Source organism: Manacus vitellinus, unplaced genomic scaffold (genome assembly GCF_001715985.3).
Source record: "Manacus vitellinus isolate BGI_N305 unplaced genomic scaffold, ASM171598v3 scaffold_28_pilon, whole genome shotgun sequence".
Lineage (NCBI taxonomy): Eukaryota > Metazoa > Chordata > Aves > Passeriformes > Pipridae > Manacus > Manacus vitellinus.
This window is the reverse complement of record NW_021940122.1, coordinates 3,621,403-3,634,686: the sequence shown is the minus strand read 5'-3', so window position 1 is coordinate 3,634,686 and position 13,284 is coordinate 3,621,403.

The following is a 13,284-nucleotide window of genomic DNA, read 5'->3' as shown; positions in this document are numbered from 1 at the left end:
GTTTTTTTGGTTAGAGGTTTTTTTCGTTGGTTGGGTTGGGTTTCTTTTATTAATTTGTTCATGCCCAAGAACTAGTAAGCCTAATGATCAGGACAAGCACTTCCCAAGGCCTCCTCCTCACTGCCCTGCATCACATGCAGTCCCCTACAGAATCCAAGAGTACAAAGGTGTTGTGAAAGACTATGGAATCAGAATGGCAGGACTCCTTATGTTCTTTTGCTTCAGCAAGAGGATTACACACAGCACAGGGAAATGAGACATAAATCTCCTCTAGCCTTAACACTGGAGATAGATCCCTGTTGAGGGGTTTGACACTGTCATGGGCAAAAAGTGTCAGCACCCAGTGAAACTAGTGGGAGTTTAGGGCATGCAAAATAAAAGAAACGTAGGATGGGCACTGGAACATATTCATGTAGAGCCCTTTGACAACAGTGGGAATCCCTTCCTGGGTTCACCTATTCCGGACCAGACTGGAAATGCCAGCCAGAAAACAAAGCAAAGAGATGGTACTATTGCCTTTCATTTATTTAGACTTATCATAATGTAAACAGTCATGAAACCTGAGCAAGCAAAAGCTCAGAGCACACCTTATGCTTTGGGGATGTTTACAAATTGCCAGTCCCTTATAAATAGAATAAGAAGGAATTAGAAAAAAAAAATCCCTTGAACATATTTCCTGGTTCCTGCTTAAGCATGTGAAAAAAGAAGGAACACTTACTCAGTTTTGACCAGCTCCAGATGCACACCGTCACCTCCACATGGGACTTTGCTTTTGGTAATGCTTGTATCCATGTTTGCCATTCAAACTGACAGAGCCATGAACAGCAGAGGCAAGCCAAAAGAAAAGATTGCAGAGGGTGGGAAATCAGGCTTGGCAGCTAGTGGGCTGTGGACAGTCCTAAGCAGTGCATGAGAGGTGCAAAGGGAGAAGGAGGATTCACCAAGATGGTTTAGTGACATGGGCCTTCAACCAGAGCTAATAAAGAGACCTCTGTTTCTCTGCCTTTCATCAGCTTTTTGATGGAAGAACAGCTCTTATCCAAAATCTATTTGGAGCCAGTCTGCAAACTCAACTGCTCTTTAAAAAAAGCTGCCATTCCCTCAACAGCATGATATTTCTGTTTTGATATGATTTCCTCATCCTGGTGGTGCTGTAAATCTGGCTGCACGCGAGGGCAGAAATATCCAAACACGTGGTTGCCAGACTTCTCCCTTCAACATATCACAGGATCTGCAAGGCCAGGTCACACTAGCAACCACCAAGTCTGTATCTTGTCTGAGGCATCAGACAATTCCTGCTTCTTAAGAGGCAAATTCATGGATGATTCAGCACTGTCTGTGAGGGAGGGAAATTTATTTCTCCCTAAATAAATCAACTACACGGCATCCCAGACCTATTGCCATCAAACTCCATTTTCACTTTTGCTTTGAGCTTCACGCACACTTCCCCAGTCACACGATAGCTTTCCTTTCCAAATCTTGGGTGAACTCTGTCTCATGAGAGCCCACACTCTTTCTAAAAGGATCTAGCAAATCCCTTGCCCTTGTCATGCCACACATCACAGGACACAGCCCAAGAGCCCATACCAAACTGCAGCCAGAAGCCAGGCATGTTCAGCTGCCCTGGGGAGAAAGGTGAGTGAATGGATACTCCTAGTGTCTTGCTTACAACTCAAACAGGACTTGAAATGTTGCAGGACCTTCCAAACAAGTGAATGTAGTCCTTTATGAAGCTCATGTGGAGCAGGTCAGTTGGACTTGTGAATTGCACAAAGCTTTGCAGGAGACAGAAATGCTTTGATGACTTCTACAGTGGTGTAAGGAGCTATATAAACATATTCACACTTAATTTTCCAGACAATCCCAAGTACTTAAATGTTTATTGTTATCAATGACAATTGGAGTCGTGTAATTCAGCAAAGGTTTTCAGCATTTCATTCCCATCTATGTATTTTCCTTTTGGTTTATCCACATTAAAAATTTATCAGGTGGGCCCAAAAAATACCCCATATGTGCAAATTTGGGGTTAAGAATAGCCAAGGAAGAGGGATCGACTTGTGTAAATGCCTTATGGAGAGGGATCCAGGAGCCACCTCACTTCAGTTCCCCATTTGTGAAATGGCAGTGCCTGTGCTGCTCACTTCTTGCCCTGGCAAAGGGCTAATACTAAGGGGCTAATACAGGTCCTGAGACTTGGCCCACTCTTCCTGGGGCTGGTGTGACATACCTACCAGCTGGTGCAGCTGACTCTGACTGCCCCCTAGTGCAGGGATCACAAGTGTTGAATAATTTAAAAGATGGGGATAGCTACAAATGGAACAGACAACTGGACCTGAACAGTGAGCCAATTTGTGCTCAAGTATCAGAGGCCTATGGCTGGCAAGGAGACTTCCAAGTTGTATTCCAGGCACACTGGCCATGAATGGGAGGCCACCAATCTACTTTAACAGTGCAGAACAGCCAGTTATGTCTTCTGCTGTAGACAGAAATTCTCATGCAAACCACAGGTTAATCAGTAAAATATCACCAAAACAGAAGCATCACATCATAATTTTACATTTCAGAAGTGTCAGAAATGGATTTTGGGTGTAATGTATTTAGGAGAATACTTGGCTAGTTCAGCCTGTCTCACATGTCTCTGGTTGACTACTGAACCAATTAATGACCCTTCTCACCTTACAGGAGGTTTTAGAACTTCTTTTCCATAAAAGAAGACAGTATAGTTTTGAACTACACAAATCCATTGAAGCCCAAGAAAAATATCCTTCTGAACAGCACTGGAATCAATAACTCCAGACAATTTTAAATAATCTTGATTTTTCTTATTGCTTCGGGCTTTAGAGACATTGTTAAGACAGAAAACAGAGCAATCTCATCATTAGATTCAGCAACTACCTGCAATTAGATACAGCAGGATAAAATTACATTACTGGAGAGAAAAGATCTACTTATGGTGGTTCCAAATAGACATCTGAACTATTTATCTTCTTCTGTACACCTGGTCTATTCTGGCTATACTTTTTATAATGAGATAAGTAAATCTGAATGAACTGGGACAGAATGACCACATCCTTGGGATCCATTTGATAGCTTCTTGTTGAAAGGAGGCATTATAATTAATAATGTGAAAGACTCAGAAGAGTGGCAGTGGACTACAGAGCCCTTTATTTTTAAAGTTTTTTTTTGTGGCAGATCAGTTCATGCAAGATCATCCAGTCCATGTTATTTTCTCTATGAGAGGCCAATATGTGGGCAAAATATGAGAAATGGTATGAATTTGTCCTGTAATCCATAATGGATAGAATTTATTTCAAAAGCATGGTGCCAGTGAAGCCCCATGAGACAGTCAGTGGTAGTAATGGCCTTGGCTCTGTGGCTGCATTTAACTCACATGAGATGTATTAATAGCCCCTACCTGCCTCTAGCTCCCCAGTAGTTACTAATACACATTCATGCACAGATTGGCCAGCCTGCTGCCCATCCCTATATCTTTGGCTGTATCACTGTGAAGCTTCTCACTCTTTCAAGATTTATCTAACCTAAACAAGCTAATTACCAGCAAACATTACCATCTCATACTCCTCCCTCTTCCCAGTTCTTCTAACATAGAAAAATGGGACCTATTATGCTCTCATCCATCAGCCCAAGGTACTGTGGCCAACATCTACTTTAATTTCAACAATTTAATTAGATGACTGTGCAGAGCAAATGAACATCCTCATCTGGTTCCTGGTGGAGAGTTACCTGTATAAAACCACATTGCTACATCCTGCAGGTATGAATTCAAGGACAAATACCGTGACTGAGTCTAATTATGATCAGAGCTGGAACACATTGGTAGAAATTGTTACCACTGCTGCACCAGTTCTGTGACTACTTAGAAGATTTTACCCTCAAGGGAACTTTCTAACCCACAATAAAAGCACCTGAGCAGCTCCCTCTGATCACCCAAAAATATACTTCTTTTGAGCATACTATTTGTACCAGGCTTGCTGGGGTACCTTTTGTGAGGTCTCCATTAACTACATTCGATTGATCGGGCTTCAGCAGCAGACTCAGGAAGAGAATCTCAGGTTTAAAAATGTTTCTTTTTTGTGGCACTACACAGCCCTATTTTCAAGTTAACAGCAGCAACATCTGCACACAGATAGTACAACTTCCCAGTAATAAAGATGTGCTGACTCCTTGGTGTTAGTTCCCACTGGAAGAGCTGGGAACATAAACACAGCGTGGGGGTGAATGTTTACCACTGGGGCAGCAAACTGAGACTCTGACTGACAGCACACAGATAAGAGGAATTCTTTAAGCAGTTGTTTCTTGAAATGAATCTTGTGACAAACTCAGAGGTCTGGTTAAACCTTTGCAGAATCAGACAAAAGGATCATCAAATAACTGCAGTTTTCAAGCTTAACTATTCCTCAGCTCCCTTGGAAGGAGTGTCCCTGTGCAAAGTGATATGTGCAGGCATACTTGCTCTTCCTCTCTCTTCCGGAGGTATTCTTAACAAACGCCTGCTGCCACTGCTCCTGCCATTGAGAAACAAGGCTCATTTCAGACCCATTGGGGTTTTTTGTCCCTACAAATGCAGTCATATAACAACACAACAAATGCAGCAGTTGTGTAACAATTCAGTGTATTTGACAATAGCTGAAGGAGAAAGAGCATCTGAAAGGACAAATCACCAAACATTCCACCTCTGTTAGGAAAAAAAGAAAGGTCCCACTGTAAACCGAGTTGGAACAGACCAACTTGTTTGCTGAGAGAACAGTCTTAAGTGTAATACTGATCATGGCTGCACAATCTTCTCTTAAGCCCTCCTTCGATGTTGTATTTCAACACTGTCCTACACGGAGACTGTCTAAGAAGTATGCATAAATCTCATGCCAAAATATGTCTCTATCTGCCTTCAAATCAGAGTCATGGGAAAAACCCACACTGGCTTCAGCAGAGTTTGCTCAAGCCCTTCATGTATCCTAACCTACTGCTGATAGCTGTACCTGTCCCTAAACGACCCAGATGTACCAGATGATAGCACATGAACAGTGTATCATACCGATCATAGTATGGAGCAATAACTTCAATGTTATTAAATTATTTGTAGCTAAAAACTAGGCATGTAGAGATAAGAACAGCACATGGTACTTTCATAAGAGTGTAAGGGAGCTTTATGGGCTAGTGGATACTGACCCCACTCCTTTATGCCCTGTGGCATAAACTCCAGCCTGTGGATCCCACTCTGATTTCAGGACCTGCTATTGTTCTTCTGAAGTCAGTGCAGGGCTATTATTGTACCAAGCATGAGAATAGGTTAATATTATCTATTTTTTTCACATGTTCTTATGCATCAGTAAATAAAAGCTTGAAGGAACTTATGCTTAGTGAAAAGGGATCCAGCTGACTGAAACATATTGTAAGGTCAGAGTATGCGCACAGGCTGGTACTCCTGGTAGCAAATGGTAGCTCCTTCTCCAGCTACCCTGCAGTAACAGCTGCACGTGTTTGGATACAAGCAAGGAAACAGTCCACTGTCATTACTGTTTCAGAACAATAAAAATAACAAGACACATCTGCTTTTCAATTATAATTACTGTTCTATAGCATTGTGCAAGATAAAAGTTCCACTCCCAATTCCCACTTCTGTAATATAATATTTAAGAATAAGATGGAGATTTAGTATATCAGATAATCTTAAATTCAGTTTTCAAAGTAATATTAACCTTGCCTAGCAGGGCTAGTCAGACGGCAGAATGTACCAGACTATAATTCTGGCAAATAGTTTGACACCCTAGTGTTATTTTGCCTTTTACTTTAGGAATACACATACACTTATGCTAATGGGAACACAAAAGCAGAATTGAGAGGAGAATTCTCTAATGTAACTGTTTGAAAAACTTGATTTATATCACTGATAAACTGATAAGTATTCTTTACAAGCCCAGTTCCAATACTTTCCATCAAATATTTTTGGTACTTAATACATAATTGCTTCCCCATAACAGCAGGTTGTAGCAGTTCTTAACTCCCCTGTGTTTTAATCACTTAGGCATCACCAGGATTTTTAATATAGAACATTGTGAATTTAAAGATGTCTCAGTCACACTGTAGTTACAGTGCAAGCATGCTGTGATGTTGAACAGCATAGTCACAAACCTTCCTCACTCCTCTGCTGGGCTGGGAAATATGCTACCCAGATCCGTGCTACTTATTGCCCTGAAACTGTCCTGGAGTTCCACCTCCACCAATATCTTGTAACTTAAAATGGAGCTCTCTCCCTACCCCCAAGAGGTTGCTAATTAAAATAGGTATTTTTAGATGCTAGGTATACTCAGATACACTGCAATTGATACTATAAATATTTTCGGGTTTTATTTTCTTATGCAATTAGTCTCTAGAAAAAGGACAGAAATTTTACCTTCGTTGTAATGATAGCCCAACTTATGAAAAGATATACTAGATGTAGAACAGAGGAAAAAATAAATCAGAAGGCATTCAATTACTTCAGTAGTTAGCCTTTCAACTGCATTAGTGGGTGATGGCAGAAAAAACAAAGAACTGCAAAGCAGTAACCAAGGGGCTGAACTTATTGCATCATCAGCTCCCACTACATTTTACAGATAATTTTATTTACCCACTTTTTGCATTCCCTTTTAGTTTTCCCTCCCAACAAAGAAAGTATTTGTTGCTATATCAGCTCAGGTTAGAGAGAGGCTTCAGGGAAGAGAAAATGAGAGTATCTGCAATTTCCTCAAGTCGCTAGAACTCAAGTGAGAAACATATTTATAATTCCAGTGCTCTGGGTTTCCTACAGCAGACCAGGCAGACAGAGACATCAGGGGAAATTTCTTGTCCCCACATGGGTCTGCACAACACTTTCCCACCACCTCTTCACCATGTCCTGGTGTTGTGTGTCCTGTGTGCAAGGTACAGAAGTAATACCTGAGTTATGTTCTGGCTTGGAAAGGAACCTTGGAAAGGACTACAGAAGGCTACAAAAAATGCTAAAATGATGGGAACCAATGGAAGAAGAAGATCCCACTACTCCCCCATTTCTAAGACTCATAGTTTAATATGGTAAATCAAAAAATGGTTTGTTCAATACATTGCTTGCATTACTGGCTTTTACAGCTGTATAGTACCCAGACATTCTCTTGATGTTGATGCATTTATTTTCATAAGAATTCTCAAAGAGAAAGGCTACAGCTGTTAAAAGTTTTTTATAGATTGGGAATGGAGAGGCTGCTAAGAACTGAATGCAGGTCTTTGAATCCTGAACTAATGCTTAAATTTTTTAATCTTCCTTCCCTTTCCATCCATAATTCCATTTGTTAAACATCCACTGTGACACGGAGTAGCCCAAGAAATGCATTAGGACTTTCAACTGTGTACTTCTGCTTGTTTTATTGTCCTAAACTCATCAAACATGAGAATAAACTTCAGTAAAAATGGTCCAGTGGACAGACAATTTTAGTGCAAGATCTTTGACGCTGGAACTCATTTTCTGCAATGGGACTTGTTTTTATACATTACACTCCATGAGGTCTTGTGTGCCCTCCAGGAAGGCTGATCTGGTCTCTAAAAAGAGAAGATGCAGTAAAGAGAACTAAAGAAGAAATTAAGTTGAAATCCACATTAATCGGTTAGAACGCCCTTGATAGCCATTCTAAGCAATAGTAAGTGTATTTTGTGTCACTGCAGTTTTGCAAAGAAGATAGATGCTTTTATAGGGATGAACACATAAATATTTCAGATGATAAGCTGCATACATTGTGGATGTCAAAATTCCTAGAGCAAGCAAGAAAGCTGCTCTTAACCTTTAACATTGGTCTGTCATTCAGAAAGATGTAAGCCCTGGACACAAGAAGGTCTGGTCTCATTACAGGGAAGAAACTGAGGCAGAGACGCTACAGTCAAATACAGCAATTCACTGTGGGAGACTTAAGCTAGATTCATTTTCCTGTATGTAGGTTATTGAGCTACACAGATCATTGTTATACTACATAAAGCTACAATAATGTGCTTTACACTCAGACTAATACATAACACTGTTTTAAGTTACGCATGCTAGTGGAGAGATTTGGATAAATTCAGAAACATCACTGTAAACTGGTTGAACTTTGCTAAGGTATTAGGTTTAAGGGACATGAAATTTAGTGACTATCTAGTAAGTTCATGTAATTGTAGGTTTTATGAAAGGTAAAGAAACATTGTGGAGGAACAATACTGAAACTCTTTGTTCATCTCTTAACCAGACAAGGAAACTGGCAGTCAGGCAGTCAAAGTTTCCCTTTCAGAATACCAGCCACTGTGTCAGCTGATTATTATCTATTTGGAGACCTTTACCCCATCTACTCACCTGATTTTTTCCCCTTCTTCTGCTAGGTCTTTGAGGGAGACTATTTTGGGACATTATTTTTTTCAAGGGCAGCCATCTCTGTGACATCTGTTTGTAGAAATATCCTCCCCTGCACCCATAGACGAGGGTGCAAGGGAGGATATAGGTGCAGGTGCGGATGACTTTCACTGCTGCCTAGAAAAATGTTTTCTGAATTATGTTTGGAATGAGGCAAATGAAGTAAATTCAGGCTAAACTAGGAATGTGCTGCTACTCCACTATCAACTTATACTCCACTGAAGTGGAGCCCAAGTCCAGGTATGTATGCACAGAAAGGTATATACCTCTATGTAGTCAACCCATCTATCCTAACAAAAATTGAGAAAACTGAGAAAATCCAGAATGATTCATGTCTGTATGAGAAGCCAGGGAACTTGAGGAAAAATGTTAAGTTTATCTGGTTAACTTTTAACCAGAAATCCACTCTCATGTGAATTACCAAAACTATTATACATATAGTTGCCAATAAAGAATTCCACAGCCATATCTGCTGAGGGGATAGCAAAAGTAAAAAATGATCCCTTTTTCAGGCCAGTTTCCTGCAGCCCCTTAGAGCTAGCAGGTGTGGCAGAAGCCAGTAGAAAGGACATGATCAGTTTACTCCAGTCTCAAATATAGCCTTAATCTAAGATATAAACTTCATCTCCCAATGAATATAATGCAGCTTTTTGGAGCTAGTTGGTATCATCAACATATTCTGCTTAAGTAGTTCTAAGCCATTTTTTTTCTTCTACAGGCACAACTATTTCAGTTGGAAGTGTGTTCTGTCTCTTTTTTTTTCTCCCCCCACATACTGAAATGGTTGTATTGGCATCATACACCTTTATACAAATATAATGTTCATTCACAGTAAAGGAAAGATCACAGAGCTTTAACTCCATCAGGATATTTAAAGCCACTGCAAATTCTTTGTGTAGACAAACCACATAATTTCCAACACTTGGAGATTCATCTATCACAGTTCTTGAGATTTGGCTTGTCACAGTATTGGAGAGCTTCCCAAAACTCGCTGTCATGAAATATTGTCACAATGTGCAGGATTCTTCCCTACAGTACTGCTTCATAAAAGCAGGTACAAGTTACACCCAGGAGCCACTGGCTTTCAAAGCCTACAGCCCTTTTGCTTCTCTTCCACAAAGCTGACTTTGAGCTGTACTTGCTGCAGCTATTCTCTCCCTCTACTCTTGCACTGTAGACTTTGCTCTGCTCTGTCTGACATTTCTGAGTCATTATCTATGTCTTAATATTCATCTCTGAGTGTGTATGTACAAGTGAAATTATGGAATTAAAAAACTCCACTCTTAATAACACTTCTTAGCAGAAAAATCTAAAATTGTGTCCTTCAGTGATCCTTGAATGGGCTTGTGTTTTCTCTGTCATGAGAAGCTGGAATGCACTGCATCAGGTTTCGAAGACATGACTGTCTGTGGAGGATGCTAAACTTTCTTCTTAGCAGGGAGAGAATTACACTGATTTTCAGTGCTATAAATTATTTTGGAACAGGTAGACAGCAAATCCAGTCCCAATAGCTCAAAACTGCTCCCATGTGCTCTGATCCTTTAACCCCGGCCCTAGAAATGGCACTACTATTGCCTCCATCTGCTGAGGACTCCTTTTCACAGCCTCAAGGATGAGCTTGGCTGGGACAAATGCTGAAAGCAGGTGGGCAGTAAACGACTTGGGATGAGCTTGAAGGCATCTGTTCCCGCCAGCTCTTTGTTAGCCCCAGGAGAGATGAGTGAGCCACAGCCACCTTACTCCACAGCAGCCAGAGCAACACTTCCTGCCACATTCCTTGGCTTTTCAGCTGGGACTTACCTTATCAATCTTCCCTACTTTATTGCTGCAAGGTGACAGCTAGGACAACAAGGATAATGTGAAGCTGAGCAATTCCAAAGACAGGAAAACACCTCCATGCATCTCCCCCAGATGATTACAGAAAATATTTAGAAATAAAAAACAATAACTTTTCTTGATTCCTGGTATGAACCTAACATTTCTATTGTCTCTTTTTTCTTTTCTTTTCTTTTCTTTTTTTTTTAAACTAATCACTCCTAACAGTGTATCCTTGAAATGCTCAACTCCTCATGTAGTTTTGTCATACCTGGACCTGAAAAAAAACCCAAACCCAGTGTGATGTAGATTGTGTCTTAGAGCTCATCCTATTCAAAAGTTTCTGGCTAATGAAAGAGGAATCCCATAAGAGTAGAAGGTAAAAGGATGATGTGCCCAAATAGAAGTGTGAGGACAGAGGTGTACCGGTACCTCAAGACCTTCAGGGGCAGAAAACCACAGGTGCTGTTATACTGAAAGAAGGCCTGTGGAAGATAACACCAGGAGAATTTGGCACAACAATCCCACTACTGAGTATTGCAACAGCCTCCAGGAATGCTCTGGAAAGATGTCCCACACGGCCTGCATCAGGCTCCAAGGACAGCACTGGCTGACCCTCACCGGGCACTTCAGCCAACAAGCCACATTTGGGGAAAGTACCATCTTTGGGGATATGATAAAAGCACTGCTTCCAAAGCAAGAAATCTAGCAGCTGTAGATCTCCTAACTGTAGTCATGGCACAAATTTCTTAGGAGTCCAATCTTGCATGTAGATGGCAATTAGGTTCTTAGATCACTCAGGTTAAAAAATTTCACAGTGGACCATCTGTAACGTGCAGGAGCAGTAGTCCTGGCCAGAGGCCACAGATTCTTTTGTATACCCATAGAAACTCAGCTGTCTGGGAACAGACTGTCTGTTGCTACTCTATATGGAAAAGTTGCCTGTGACCTCACATTCCTAGTGATGACCTCACGCTGGCTCTATACCAGTGATTTCTATGGGATTATTCCCAGTTTATCACATTGTAGAGAGGACAATCTGGCTCACTGAGATGAGTGTGTGAAAACTGGCAACTCTGAGAAGATGCCACCATGCCCTGCCACCTGCATCTCCTACGCCTGAGAGACAAGCCCTGAAGAGGAATACCTGCCAAAGAGTCTCCACCTCACATTATGCACTATAATAAAAACTCTGATATTTATGCTGCCAAATTAACAGAAATGATCATCACAAAACTATCTTGGCAGTGTCTAATAACAAGCCTTTTAGAGACCTGTATTTTTTCCATAGCTGCAACTCTTCAAAAATGTAATGCTTTGTTTTGACTTGACTAAGGGCTGGGGTGGGTAGGTGGGTGGTCTGAAATCCATATGGGCCGCTTTAATTACCTTAGTCACACCAGAAGCTTCAAGTTGCCACAGCATCCTCTCTGTTTTTCCTGTTAGCAGTGAAAGAACCTTAAATTGAAAATAAAAAATAAAAAATTCCAGTTTAATTAGTTACAAACCACTTTTATATTGTGTTTCCCTTTCTAGAGATACTCAGCTTATGAGGTGTTTGCTGCCTGGTAGCTGGTTTCTCTGACTAAGTTTTTAGAAATAAAGAGCTAGGCACGTTTCATTTAGTTATTATCTCACTGACTTGAAATAATACTTACTTATTTATTCCACTTTTCTGTGGTCTTGCTTGTTCATTCTTATTGAGTTTCACTTGTTAGTATTTGGATGGGAGACCTTGAAGAAAACCCTGCTCAAAGGTTGATCCAATGCTCTCACATGGTATCCTGCAGTCTTACACTTCCGAAGATGCTTTCGATGCGCCGTAAAAGCAACAACAGACCAACTCTTTAAAGATGCCTTTTCTGGAGTGTCACTATTGGAAATGATGTACCTAAATAAAAATTCCTAGTACTTCCTCCCACCATGAATGTCCTAGCAGCATCTGCTTGACAGTTTTCTTTTTCCTGAAGCAATTTGGTCTGTCATGATGTCATGCAATATCTAACAGCTGCTGTCAACCAAGAAGCAGCTACAGACCCACAGTGGGTGAAGTTTCTTCAGCCCTGGAATCTCCACATTCTTGCAGTCCTGAAGAGGGTTTCCTGTCTTCCAGCGTGAATCACTTCCTTTTGATTACCGCATCCAAACTTGTGCCAGGCAGGTAGCATTTTGAGACTCCAGAATTGCACAAACACCATTTGGGAATGTTTAAGAACAAAATATAATTTACTTGGGTAGAGTACAGCCACATTATTCATACAAATCCACTGCCAAGAGAGTCTTGTCATAATATACCATGTATTTAGAAACAATTAAATGAGATAAAAAGTTCGTCCTTCTCATAATTGGTGAGACATCATAAATCCTTGGCTCCAAGAACTTCAGCCCTATACCATAAAACTGCTAATTTCTTTATGCTTTCTCTCTCTTTACTGAGACTTCTGTATTCTCGTCGAGTGTTGTTTCTGTGTCCTTCTGTCTGGGCTTGAATAGATGCACTCTTCCCTCTTTTTTCAGGACACTCCTATACTCTCTGTGGTGGCAGCCCTCAAGTACATCAAGAGGAGCCAGAAAAATGCCAGAATGGGCCCAGATTAGCACCAGCAGGGAAGTAGTGTATATGGCTGCAGGGCTTGAGTCAAGCACATATCAAAATTATTATTTAGATCTGTCCTCATATTACCTTTAGGCCATAAATCAGCTTTGTCTCAGTGAAAGAGCCTCTTTATACCATTTTGTTTTCTGCTGGTGATCCTAAGGCTGCAGAAAACATGAAATGCAAGAGATGTTGTTATTACTGCACTGCAGCCTGTGAGGTGTGGAAAGAAGCCACCAGTGTGACCACATGGTCCTAATTACAGCTTGTGTAGGTGCTGTTGTGATGGAGACTGCACGTGGTGCCAAATAACCTGGGGAATTGTGTCCAATGGGCTTTTAGGATAAATGCTTTTAATTTCAGTAATCTTTCATTTCTTCCTTGGTAGTGGGTCTAGTCTTCTAGCTGAGCAACTGCATCTATTTTTGTTGCCCAGTGGGTTTAACTTCTAGTTTTGCAGACT